Source organism: Oryza sativa, chromosome 10 (assembly GCF_034140825.1).
Source record: "Oryza sativa Japonica Group chromosome 10, ASM3414082v1".
Lineage (NCBI taxonomy): Eukaryota > Viridiplantae > Streptophyta > Magnoliopsida > Poales > Poaceae > Oryza > Oryza sativa.
Window position 1 is genome coordinate 20516516 of NC_089044.1, and position 12313 is coordinate 20528828.

At 41.5% G+C, this 12313-nt stretch overlaps 1 long non-coding RNA gene and 1 pseudogene across 1 annotated transcript; both read left to right on the plus strand.

Annotated features, from left to right (window-relative positions):
• The first annotated feature begins 1263 nt into the window (after positions 1-1263).
• Positions 1264-7300, plus strand: LOC107276781 (cytochrome P450 89A2-like; annotated as a pseudogene).
• On the plus strand, positions 3402-4531 carry LOC4349106 (uncharacterized). The gene is made up of 2 exons (XR_001540434.3): positions 3402-3955; positions 4108-4531. It is a non-coding gene; the product is annotated as an uncharacterized lncRNA (long non-coding RNA).
• Positions 7301-12313: the final 5013 nt, after the last annotated feature.

Sequence of the window (12313 nt, forward strand, 5' to 3'; positions counted from 1 at the left end):
CCTCCTCCACCGCACCCCGCCGCCGCTCGCCGCCTCATCCCCCGCCGCTCGCCTCTGCCGCCGCCGCCTTGCCTCGCCTCCTCCGCCGCACCCCGCCGCCGCTCGCCGCCTCATCCCCCGCCGCTCGCCTCCACCGCCGCCGCCGCTCCCTGTCGCCCGCCTGCCGCTGTGCGCGTGAGTGAGAAGAGAGTGAGAGAAGAGGGAGATAAGAGAGAGAGAGAGGAATAGTTAGATGGGAGTATGACAGGTGGGTCCCACATTTTTTTAATAAATAAAATGCTGACTGGACTGCCACGCGTATGCCACGTAGACCAAAACCACCGCGGATTAGGTCGAGGGGGGTAATTCGTCCGGTTTACATAGTTCGGGGTGAAGAATGACCAGTTTTGTGGTTTAGGAGGTAATTCAGACGACCGCTATAGTTCGGGGGGGGGGGGTAATTTGTACTTTTTCCTTAAGAAAAAGAACTAGACACATACAATTAAGACCAAGGCTAATAATACAGCTGACTTGTTAGCTATAAGGTTCTTTACAGCCTTCTCTCAGCCTACCCATATAATAGTTAGCTCTTTACAATTATATAGGACCCAGTTGTCTCTCATAAATTTTCTTGATTCTTATGTCCAAGCCGACTGTAAGTTTACAGCCGCTTCTCCTCTCTTCTCTCCTCCACCTCAACATTTAGTCGGCTTACAGCCTACTTTTATACTTGTTCTAAAGTAGACTAGCAATTTCATTTGGGACTGGATTTTGATCCCTCGAGGGGATGTCCTCTCGTTGTTTGCATATAACTCAAATAGTTATAAAATAATTTGAAAAAATTTAAGAAGATGTATTAACATGTGGTATATCACTCCACAAATATGCAAGTTGAAATTCAACTTCCACATCTCGTAACGAAAAAATTCTTTTGACTGTAAATATATGTTAACTAGCTGTAGTTTAATTTGTTTTTTTCGTTGTGAGACGTAGAAGTTGAATTTGAACTTACATGTTTGTGGAGTAATATATTGCATGTTAATACATCTTCTCAATTTTTTTTTAATTTTTTTCATAACCATTTGAATAACATGTAAATAACGAGGGGATATCCCCTCGAGGGATCAAAATAGTTTCCCGCAATTGCATCTATTAATAGGTTATGGAACCCCTTGTGAGTGAACTGTTCATTGATCACGTGAAAAATCTGTGGAGTACTTTTATCGCAAATGCTGATCGATCCATATATAATCTGTGGAATGCCACGGAATTCGATCCATCATCTCCAGCCACAAGGCAGTGAAGCTAAACTAGCTTAACGTCAACTGACCAAGCGGAGCGAACTCGATCTCGATCGCCATGACCATCGACGCATCACCGTGGCTCCTGCTCCTCGTCGCCTTCCTCTTCCCGTTCTTCGTCCTCCGTTCGCTGCGCAGCGACGGGAAGGGAGGTGGGCGTGGCGGCGGCTGCCGTGTCCCGCCGGGCCCGCTCGCCGTGCCTGTCCTCGGCAACCTGCTCTGGCTGTGGCACTCGCCGGCCGACCTGGAGCCTCTCCTGCGGCGCCTGATCGCGCGCCACGGCCCCGTCGTGTCGCTGGGCGTGGGCTCCCGCCTCTCCATCTTCGTGGCCGACCGCCGCGTCGCGCACGCCGCACTGGTGGAGCGCGGCGCCGCGCTCGCCGACCGCCCGGAGGTCACGCGCGCTCTCCTCGGCGAGAACGGCAACACCATCACGCGCGCCAGCTACGGGCCGACGTGGCGCCTCCTGCGCCGCGGCCTCGTCTCCGGGACGCTGCACCCGTCGACGACGCGCGCCCGCGTGTTCGCGCCCGCGCGCTCCTGGGCGCGCCGCGTGCTCGTCGGCAAGCTGGCCGCGGCGTCCGGCCAGGCTCCCCACGGCGTCATGGACACGCTCCAGTACGCCATGTTCTGCCTCCTCGTGGTCATGTGCTTCGGCGAGCGGCTCGACGAGGCCGACGTGCGCGCCATCGCCACGGCGCAGCACGACTGGATCGTGTACTTCGCGACGAAGATGAGGGTGTTCGCGTTCTGCTCGACGATCACCAAGCATCTCTTCCGTGGGCGCATCAAGATGGCCCTAGCTCTGAGGCGGCGGCAGAAGGAGCTATTTGTGCCGCTCATCAACGCGCGGCGAGAGCGCAAGACAAGGACACAGCCAACCTTGCCGGAGAATGGCACAACGTTCGAGCACTCGTACGTCGACACACTGCTCGACCTCAGGCTACCCGAGGACGGCAACCGCGCTCTCACCGACAAAGAGATGGTAAGCCTCTGCTCCGAGTTCCTCGACGCCGGCACGGACACGATGTCCACCGCGCTGCAGTGGATCATGGCCGAGCTGGTCAAGAACCCATCCATCTAATCCAAGCTCTACGACGAGATCAAGGCCACGGTAAGCGACGACCACGACGAGATCACCGAGGACGACACCCAGAAGATGCCATACCTAAAAGCCGTCATCCTCGAGGGTCTCCGGAAGCATCCGCCGGGACACTTCGTGCTGGCGCACAAGGCGGCGGAGGACATTGAAGTTGGCGGGTACCTCATCCCCAAGGGCGCGACGGTGAACTTCATGGTGGCCGAGATGGGAAGAGACGAGAGAGAATGGGAGAACCCGATGCAGTTCATGCCGGAGAGGTTCCTCCCCGGCGGCGACGGCGAGGGAGTGGACATGACGGGCAGCAAGAGGATCCGCATGATGCCGTTCGGCGTCGGGCGGAGGATGTGCGCAGGGCTCAACACCGCCATGCTGCACCTGTAGTACTTCGTGGCCAACATGGTGAGAGAGTTCGAGTGGAAGGCGGTGGTCGGCGACAAGGTGGACTTCGCCGAGAAGTTGAGTTCACCACCGTCATGGCGAAGCCACTCCGCGCGCAGCTGGTGCTCAGGAGCGTCGATTAAATGGGCTTAATGAGTTTTAGTACTCTGTACAAATAATTGGCCCAATGTGACCAGTTGGTTTATTGGAGAGTGTGTTTACTAAGCAATAAGTCTATATTACCTTCCTTAACTATTGCACAGGTTCAAATCGTATCCCTCAACTATGAAACCGGATATAGAGGATCCTCAAAAACCGGATCAATTTACCTCCTCGAGCGATTTAAATGACGGTTTCGTCCTACGTGGTACATTGACCCGGTCTTTATCCAACATGACAGCTACTTCCTCCGTTTCATAATGTAAGTCATTCTAGCATTTCTCATATTTATATTGATGTTAATGAATTTAGATAGATATATATGTATAGATTCATTCATATCAATATGAATGTGGAAAATGTTAGAATGACTTACATCGTGAAACGGAGGGAGTACGTGTCATCACAATCAGAAAAAAAAAATAGCGGGATCCACCTGTAAATTCCCATCTTCTTCCATCATCTATCCCCTCTTTACTCTATCCCTTTCTCTGCAACCGCACATCCTGTCTGCTTGCTTGCCGTCTCCCACCTCCCACCGCCGATCCCTTTCTTGGCGCTCCCCTTCTCCTCTGCATCCTCCGCTGCGCGTGCCACCACCCATGTCTGGCGGCGCTCGACCTCCACTCCTCACGGCCGTGGCCGACTCTCCAGCCTTCCACCCCGACCACCGCTTAACGTCCCTGCTCGCCGCCCGCCTGGCCGCCTTGTGGAGTCCCGTCGTCTCCCCTCACTCCGGTGCCTCTACCCTACTCGAGCTCATCCTCTCCCGCCCCTGCCTTTGCACCGACGACTCCATCTTTAACCGCACGCATGCCGGTAGTGCTTGGAGGAGGAGCGGCACCGCTCATCCCTCGCACGCCCGCCATGACCAACGAGCAACGAGTGGTCGAGTGCGGAGGTGGTGTCAATGAGGTCAGGCGGTGCGCGGGACGCACGCACGCCGTTTCTGCTGGGAGAAACGCCGCCGCTCGTCCCTCGCGCGCCTGCCGTGACCGAGGAATTCCTCGGCGAGGTGGCACAGCTTCACTTACATGTGAGTGGTACGCCCTGGCTGAGATGATACGGACTTTGATCCGGTTCTCCGTGTCCCAGTTCAAGAACTAGTCGCTCACAAACACCTACAGAACCAAATCTAGTTATCGAACTATTGGTGCAAAAATGACTGACATGATCATTGGAATTCAGAGAGCTTGTCCCGGACTCTGCTAGCGTCGCCAGCACACAGGTGTGTGAAGATTATAGGTACCCCATACCCACACGACATGGTTATCCAACTAGTTATAGGGGATAACTTATATCTATGGAATATGTACGGATCATGACTTGAGTATTACGTTTCCTTGTATATTATAGAACGGCATAAAGTCTTAGTTTGATAATATTGTAAAGTAGATTTAGTAAACCGATACCGTATTGATTAAGGTTTCTATCTTGTAATCTTGCCCCCCATCCTATATAAGGCGGGTAGGAAGCCCTCTAGGATAGAGGATTCACAACCTGATCGTCAGATTAATACTGCACCTGACGGATTCAAGCCCCCAAACAGGCCAGTAGGGTATGAACTCTTATCGAGAGGGTTTGAACCTATCTAAAATTCGATTTTGCTATAGATTTGTCGTGTGATTTTTTCTCTCAGATTTGTCATTTTTTAGGCCATTCAATGTGTGCCAAAATTCGTGCGCATATATTGGGCTGGGAAGCGCGAACCCGCATAGGATTCTGTTGGGCCGCGTGTACCAGCGTCGATCGGTCAGTCTCGCTTTTTTTACGCTCTGAAAAATTGACATGCGTGTTGTTCTCTCTCCTTCTCTCTCGTTTGAAACCAAAATACAAAATTACAATCCTATATAACTAAAATTACATTTGTAATTTAGTTGATATGACATGTAAATGCACTGTAATTTTTATAACAATCATATGTAAGTAAAAATGTATTTGTATTTTCTCTAAAATATAAAATTACAGTCATATATAACTAAAATTACATTTGTAAATTTAGTTGATATGACATGTAAATGCACTGTAATTTTGATAACAATGATATGTAAGTAAATATGTATTTGTATTTTCTTTAAAATGTAATATTACAGTTATATATAACTAAAATTACATTTGTAAATTTAGTTGATATGACGTTTAAGTGCACTGTAATTTTGATAACAATGGTATATAAGTAAATATGTATTTGTTATTTTCTTCAAATTGTAAAATTAGAGTCATATATAAATAAAATTACATTTGTAAATTCAGTTGATATGGCATGTAAGTGCATTGTAATTTTGATAACAATGATGTGTAAGTAAATATGCATTTTTTATTTTCTTTTTGTAGTTCGTTGGATGTAAATCTAAGGGTAGAAAAAAATTAGGTGATTTCTTGTTAAAAATCACCCGACAAATGGATAGTCAGTCCCGCGATTTTGCTATAGATTTGTCGTGTGATTTTTTCTCTCAGATTTGTCATTTTTTAGGCCATTCAATGTGTGCCAAAATTCGTGCGCATATATTGGGCTGGGAAGCGCGAACCCGCATAGGATTCTGTTGGGCCGCGTGTACCAGCGTCGATCGGTCAGTCTCGCTTTTTTTACGCTCTGAAAAATTGACATGCGTGTTGTTCTCTCTCCTTCTCTCTCGTTTGAAACCAAAATACAAAATTATAATCCTATATAACTAAAATTACATTTGTAATTTAGTTGATATGACATGTAAATGCACTGTAATTTTTATAACAATCATATGTAAGTAAAAATGTATTTGTATTTTCTCTAAAATGTAAAATTACAGTCATATATAACTAAAATTACATTTATAAATTTAGTTGATATGACATGTAAATGCACTGTAATTTTGATAACAATGATATGTAAGTAAATATGTATTTGTATTTTCTTTAAAATGTAAAATTACAGTTATATATAACTAAAATTACATTTGTAAATTTAGTTGATATGACATTTAAGTGCACTGTAATTTTGATAACAATGATATATAAGTAAATATGTATTTGTTATTTTCTTTAAATTGTAAAATTACAGTCCTATATAACTAAAATTACATTTGTAAATTCAGTTGATATGGCATGCAAGTGCATTGTAATTTTGATAACAATGATGTGTAAGTAAATATGTATTTTTTATTTTCTTTTTGTAGTTTGTTAGATGTAAATCTAAGGGTAGAAAAAAATTAGGTGATTTCTTGTTAAAAATCACCCGACAAATGGATAGTCAGTCCCTCTAAAATTCTTGTCTTCGCGTCCTTCTACTTTTAGGTCTCGTGCGCTACCTCGTTTATATTGCCGAAATCTTGTTTCGACAGTTGGCGCGCCAGGTAGGGGGCTGTCGAGTTTCCTGTCGATGAGTGCGATGGAACCAATCTCCGACGTTACCGATTTCGTCAAGCATGTTTTTTTTTCGTCTCGGATTCAATCCAGCCGAAGGGATTAATCTCGGCGATTTCATCGATTTAATTTTCAATATTATTGGCTTTGCCGTTTAGTAGTCGGATTGTTTTCTAACTGCAGATTAGTTTTAGCGCAAACGACCAGCAACGGTGCCGGAGAATGACACGACATTCGAGCACTCGTACGTCGACACACTGCTCGACCTGAGGCTACCTGAGGACGGCGACCGCGCTCTCACCGACAAAGCGATGGTATGCCTATGCTCTGAGCTCCCTCGACTCCGGCGCAGACACGATGTCAACCACACTGCCATGGATCATGGCCGAGCTGGTCAAGAACCCATCCATCCAAGCAAAGCTCTACGAGGAGATCAAGGCCACGGTAAGCGACGACCACGACGAGATCACCGAGGAGGACACCCAGAAGATGCCATACCTAAAGGCCGTCATCCTCGAGGGTCTCCGGAAGCATCCGCTGGGCCACTTCGCGCTGCCGCACAAGGCGGCGGAGGACATGGACGTCGGCGGGTACCTCATCCCCAAGGGCGCCACGGTGAACTTCATGGTGGCCGAGATGGGAAGAGACGAGAGAGAATGGGAGAACCCGATGCAGTTCATGCCGGAGAGGTTCCTACCCGGCGGCGACGGCGAGGGAGTGGACATGACGGGCAGCAAGAGGATCCGCATGATGCCGTTCGGCGTCGGGCGGAGGATGTGCGCGGGGATCAACACCGCCATGTTGCACCTGGAGTACTTCGTGGCCAACATGGTGAGAGAGTTCGAGTGGAAGGCGGTGGTCGGCGACAAGGTGGACTTCGCCGAGAAGTTGAGTTCACCACCGTCATGGCGAAGCCACTCCGCGCGCAGCTGGTGCTCAGGAGCGTCGATTAAACGGGCTTTTAATCAAGTTTTTAGTACTCGGTACAAATAATGGGCCTAATGTGGACACTTTAATTAGTTAATTAAAGTATGTGTTTACTAAAGGAATAAGTCTATCATGCGTCCCTATGCTCTTGCCCTTTGTCGAATCGTATCCCTTAGCCACAAAACCGGTATAACACATTCCTCAACTTTTTTATGAAGATAGATTAAAATGTAATATACCACTTCACAAATATCTAGGTTTAAATTTCACCTCTATAAGTTGAAAAAAATATGATTGTGATTGTTCTACTTAAATATGTTATTTTGGTTATAACTCGTAGAGAATGAATTTAAACTTACATATTTATAGGGTGATATATCACATGTTAATTTTTTTATTTTTTTATAATTTTTAACGATGGGATATCCTCTTAAAACATTAAAATACATTTTCAGTGTCTATGAGAATAAAGGTGTTGTAGGAGTCGAGGTTGGGGACGATGTCTATGAGGGTACTATGTTAAGGGAATCAAAATAAACTCTCATACGTGTAACATTTTTACTAAGGGCCCCCGTGAGAATCCGGATTGCGTCACTCGCTCCCAAAATATAACAATTTCCCTTTAAAATTTGTTTAAAAATACAATAACTTCTTCGTCATATTCTTTCCCAACTAATCATATTTTTCACCATTTAATTTTATATATATATATATATATATATATATATATATATATATATATATATATATATATATATATATATATATATATATATATATATATATATATATATTTCTCTTATCAACTAATTACTATATTCTCCTATTTAATTCTATGAACTTTGTTAGTACCCATTTTTAACCTTAATTTTTGTATATTTTGAGACGGAGGCATTAGCAGTGGCACGAGGTGATTGCGTTGTGAAATAAAAACTCTTTTTCTTCTAATATATTGACGTATAATCCTTTTGCAATTATATTGACGTGTAATTCTTTTGCGTGTTTGCAAAAGCACTGACACTAGGCGTGCGTGTTGTGCGAAATTGCATGTCAAAGGCGAATGCGTTTACGTGCCTGATCAGACCATTTGTAATAGTACTACGGATTACTACATAAATGAGCCTGCAACTGCATTGATATGGCCAACCTGTATTCGTCCCGCCATGCCGATTGATTTTCTGCTGGACTTTCTTTCACAAATCTCTCGTGCCTTTTATTGTACGAGATGGATATAGATTTTTAGAAAGAGAGAATAACCTCTCCCATTTCATTAAGAAAATGACACCAACAGGTCTTACAACTTGCATTTTCTGGGGTTCCTACAACACCCAATCCTACACGATGCAACAGCAAAAAGCTAAAAAACAGAGTAAATTCCCACACTATGGGACCCTGCATCTGCAGACAACGATCCACACCAACTGCTAGAGAGACAGCACTTCACCAACTTTCTTTTATCCTCCTGCGCTCAGCCTTAGAACATGCGGACGCCACCCTTGTTGTGAATGATAGTCGGCCTGTTTAGAACGTAAGAAACCTAAAACATTCAAAGGAAAATATAGGAATACTACAAAACGCATGAATTCATGTACAAAACAAACGGAGAATATATACATATATAACTTAGGAATTATGGATAGAAATGGGTCTCTATTTTGGCTTATGCTTATGCTTATAAGCCAAAAATTCATTTTGAATTTGATTTTTTTTTCATCGTAGTTTTTTTACGGCATGTGCTTTTTATTTGCTAATAAATGATTCGAATAAGCATATTAATAAGTGAAACACTGGGGCTGGTTGTTGGAACATAGCAAAATCAGTAGTGATGATTACACGACATCCATTATTTCTTATCTAGTCAAACAATCATTTTGGTTAATCTCTGATTATCTCACTCCTTCTTTGGTTAATTGCATATCTGCATCGTTCTTAAAGTAGAGGAAAAAAAATGCTCCCCTTTAATTCAAAGGAAGTTGTATGAATTTTGGAGAATTTCATTTCTATAGAATTTTTTTTACAGTCCTTTTGAATCAAAAGAAATGAATACAAATGAATCTTATGAAATTCCTAGGAATATCTTTTATCATACAAGTTTTGGAGAAAATTTAACGAGGTAGAACCTCAGAGAATTTTCCTTTTGAGTTTTTCTCTCTCATCTAATTTTTGCGTTTTTGATGCGATCCAATTAAACGATTATTTTTATGTTTTGTAATATTCTATTTTACACTTTTATTCATATCAAAAATCTTATATTTTTACTATTCGAACGTTTTTTCAGTCTCGTTTTCAAAAGTAGCCCTAAATTTCCTACGACGATCAAAGGATCCTGTGCTATATAGGCCTTATTATACATGGCTAGAGTTTTTTTTTTTTTTTGAGAAGGAGGGAGGAGGGAGTATATATGAGTCAACGACGGAGGAGAACGTTACTGGCTTACTGCGGTACTTTGTACGGGAAACTATTCTAATCCTTCGAGGGGATGTTCCATCGTTTGCTTAAAAACCATCTAAACGGTTATGAAAAATTCTAAAAAAATTTGACAACATTCATACAACACATATATACAAATCCACAAAATCTTAAGTCCAAACTCAACTCACACATTGAGATATAAAAAAGACAAATTCAGCGTATGAATAGTAGTGTACTGTTTATATCTAAATTTGTTTTTTTGTTTCTCGATGTGTAGATCGAATTTGAACATGAATTTCAGTGGACTAGTAGGTATCATTATGCTCTATATTGTCAAATTTTTTCAGAATTTTTCACAACTATTTACATCGAATTTAAAAGAAAAAGGTATACGAGGGGATATCCCCTTGAAGGATTAGAATCCACTCCCTACTTTCTACAGTACTACTTTCTCTGCGGTCATGATAGTAATATAGTACTATTTCTGTCCGTAGCAATTTGACGTTTTAAGGATACTGTGATCCGCACGATACTATACGGTACACTATCACAAAATCGCAAGTGGACAATGAAATGACTTATCCTTTTATAGCGATGCCATTTTCGGCAGCTCATTGTTTTTTTTTATACTGGAAAAATATTATCGACTAATTTCCATACATACCATATCATACAAACGTTATGTATTAGGTATTGAAACTGTAAACTCCATTTGTTTCCAATTGATCATCATATTACATTTTTTTAACAAATATGACAGACTTTATTCACACCAAGACTAACAAAAGACAATGACCCTCTTATACTATATTTATTCCGATAACAAATTCGATGCATGCACCATTTTCTAGCCAATGATAAATAAAGACATTGCATGTTATTGTGAAGAGTTATGTGCATAGATGCATGCACCAATATCCATTGCCTTTCATGCATAGATAACGAATAGATTAGAGAATTGATATTAATATGATGATAATTTGGGAATAACTAAAAAGGTTATATGATAATCAATTGACAATGCTCAATAGAGGGAGTATCTAATGGGTGGTTTCTTTAAAATAAATCATCATCCAATCACCTCAGTTCTCTCTCCTTTCATCCACTAATCCTCTTATTTTTTATTCTCGGATCCTATATGGAGCTGGTTTGTTCATCTTTTTTTTTTTATTTCTCCTCATTAACTCTCTTTGCCACCTTAGTTTTTTCTTATATAGCAATATATTTAATGCTATGAAAACTAGCTGAGATGGAAGATTAGGATTGCCATGATACAATTGTACTTTAAGTTATATACATATTAATCAATTTAAAGTGTTATACATCTACCTACCATGATTTAAGTTGTGTTCTTTCCACAACTTTCCCAACTCACCTCCCTCATTTTTCTCTCGCACGCTTTTTAAATTACTAAACGGTGTTTTAAAAAAAGTTTCTATACGAAAGTTGCTTTAAAAAAATCATATTAATCTATTTTTTAAAAAATATAAATACTTAATTAATCATGATAAAATGCATGGCTTTGTTTTGTGTGCGCGGGCCTAACATCACCTCCCGAACGCAGCCTTACCAGTGTTAATTCTAAGGAAGTCTTATTGGCCGCTCCTTATAACGGTCATACTTTTCATGCCGCTAAACCATGCAGGTTTTTTTTTTAAAAAAAAATCATTAGAATAGTTTTCTAAGAATCCAAAGAAAATCCATTTACGAAGCTTTTAATAGTTCACTCTTAATTAATACTAATAAACTAATTGAGTGTTTTTTTAAACCAAACGGCTTAGCAAATTACTACAAAAATTAGCTCTGCTTAGTGCTTAGCAAACTAACCTGACTAGAAAATCCCTACCCCTAAGGAGAGTTAGAATGTCTCCTTCATCGGCAAGCTAATGACCGATCAAGCTTGTTTTGGTGGGCTGTAGTATGGTTTAGGCCTTGTTTAGTTGGTGAAAATTTTTGAGTTTGGTTATCACATCGGATATACGGTTACACATTTGAAGTATTAAACGTAGTCTAATAACAAAACAAATTACAGATTCCGCTAGGAAACTGCGAGACGAATTTATTAAGCCTAATTAATCCGTCATTAGCAAATGTTTACTGTAGCACCACATTGTTAAATCATGGCACAATTAGACTTAAAAGATTGGTCTTGCAATTTACACGTAATCTGTGTAATTAGTTTATTTTTTTCTATATTTAATAATCCATACATATATATGTCCAAACATTGGATGTGACAGCGTGAAAGTTTTTGTTTTTGGAACTAACAGGTCCTTAGCTAGGTTAGCCGAGAAAAAAATTAGAGATCTTAAACACGTGCCGTTAAATTTTCAAAATCTGCTGGCGCATTTTAATAATATTTATTTATAGAAGCTTCTCCAGATGCAGTTTCAATGATATTTGCTGATTAAATTTTAGAAGATAGACCTAACCATAAAGGAAACATATCACATATACACACCATGCACATCAACAAACAAATATCACAAAAAAATCGAGAAAAATATGTACATGTATTTTCAATAGTATTGTACCTACGTATAAAATCTTAACCTCAAATTTATTACATTTTAGCTGTAGAAAAAAATATTTATAATTTTGTCAATATTTTGGTTTTTTCCTCACTATGTAGAATGGATTTGAGGTTAATACTATTAAAGTATACATACTATTTTTTGTTTTTTCCCCCACTAGAATGGATTTGAGGCCCGTGTGC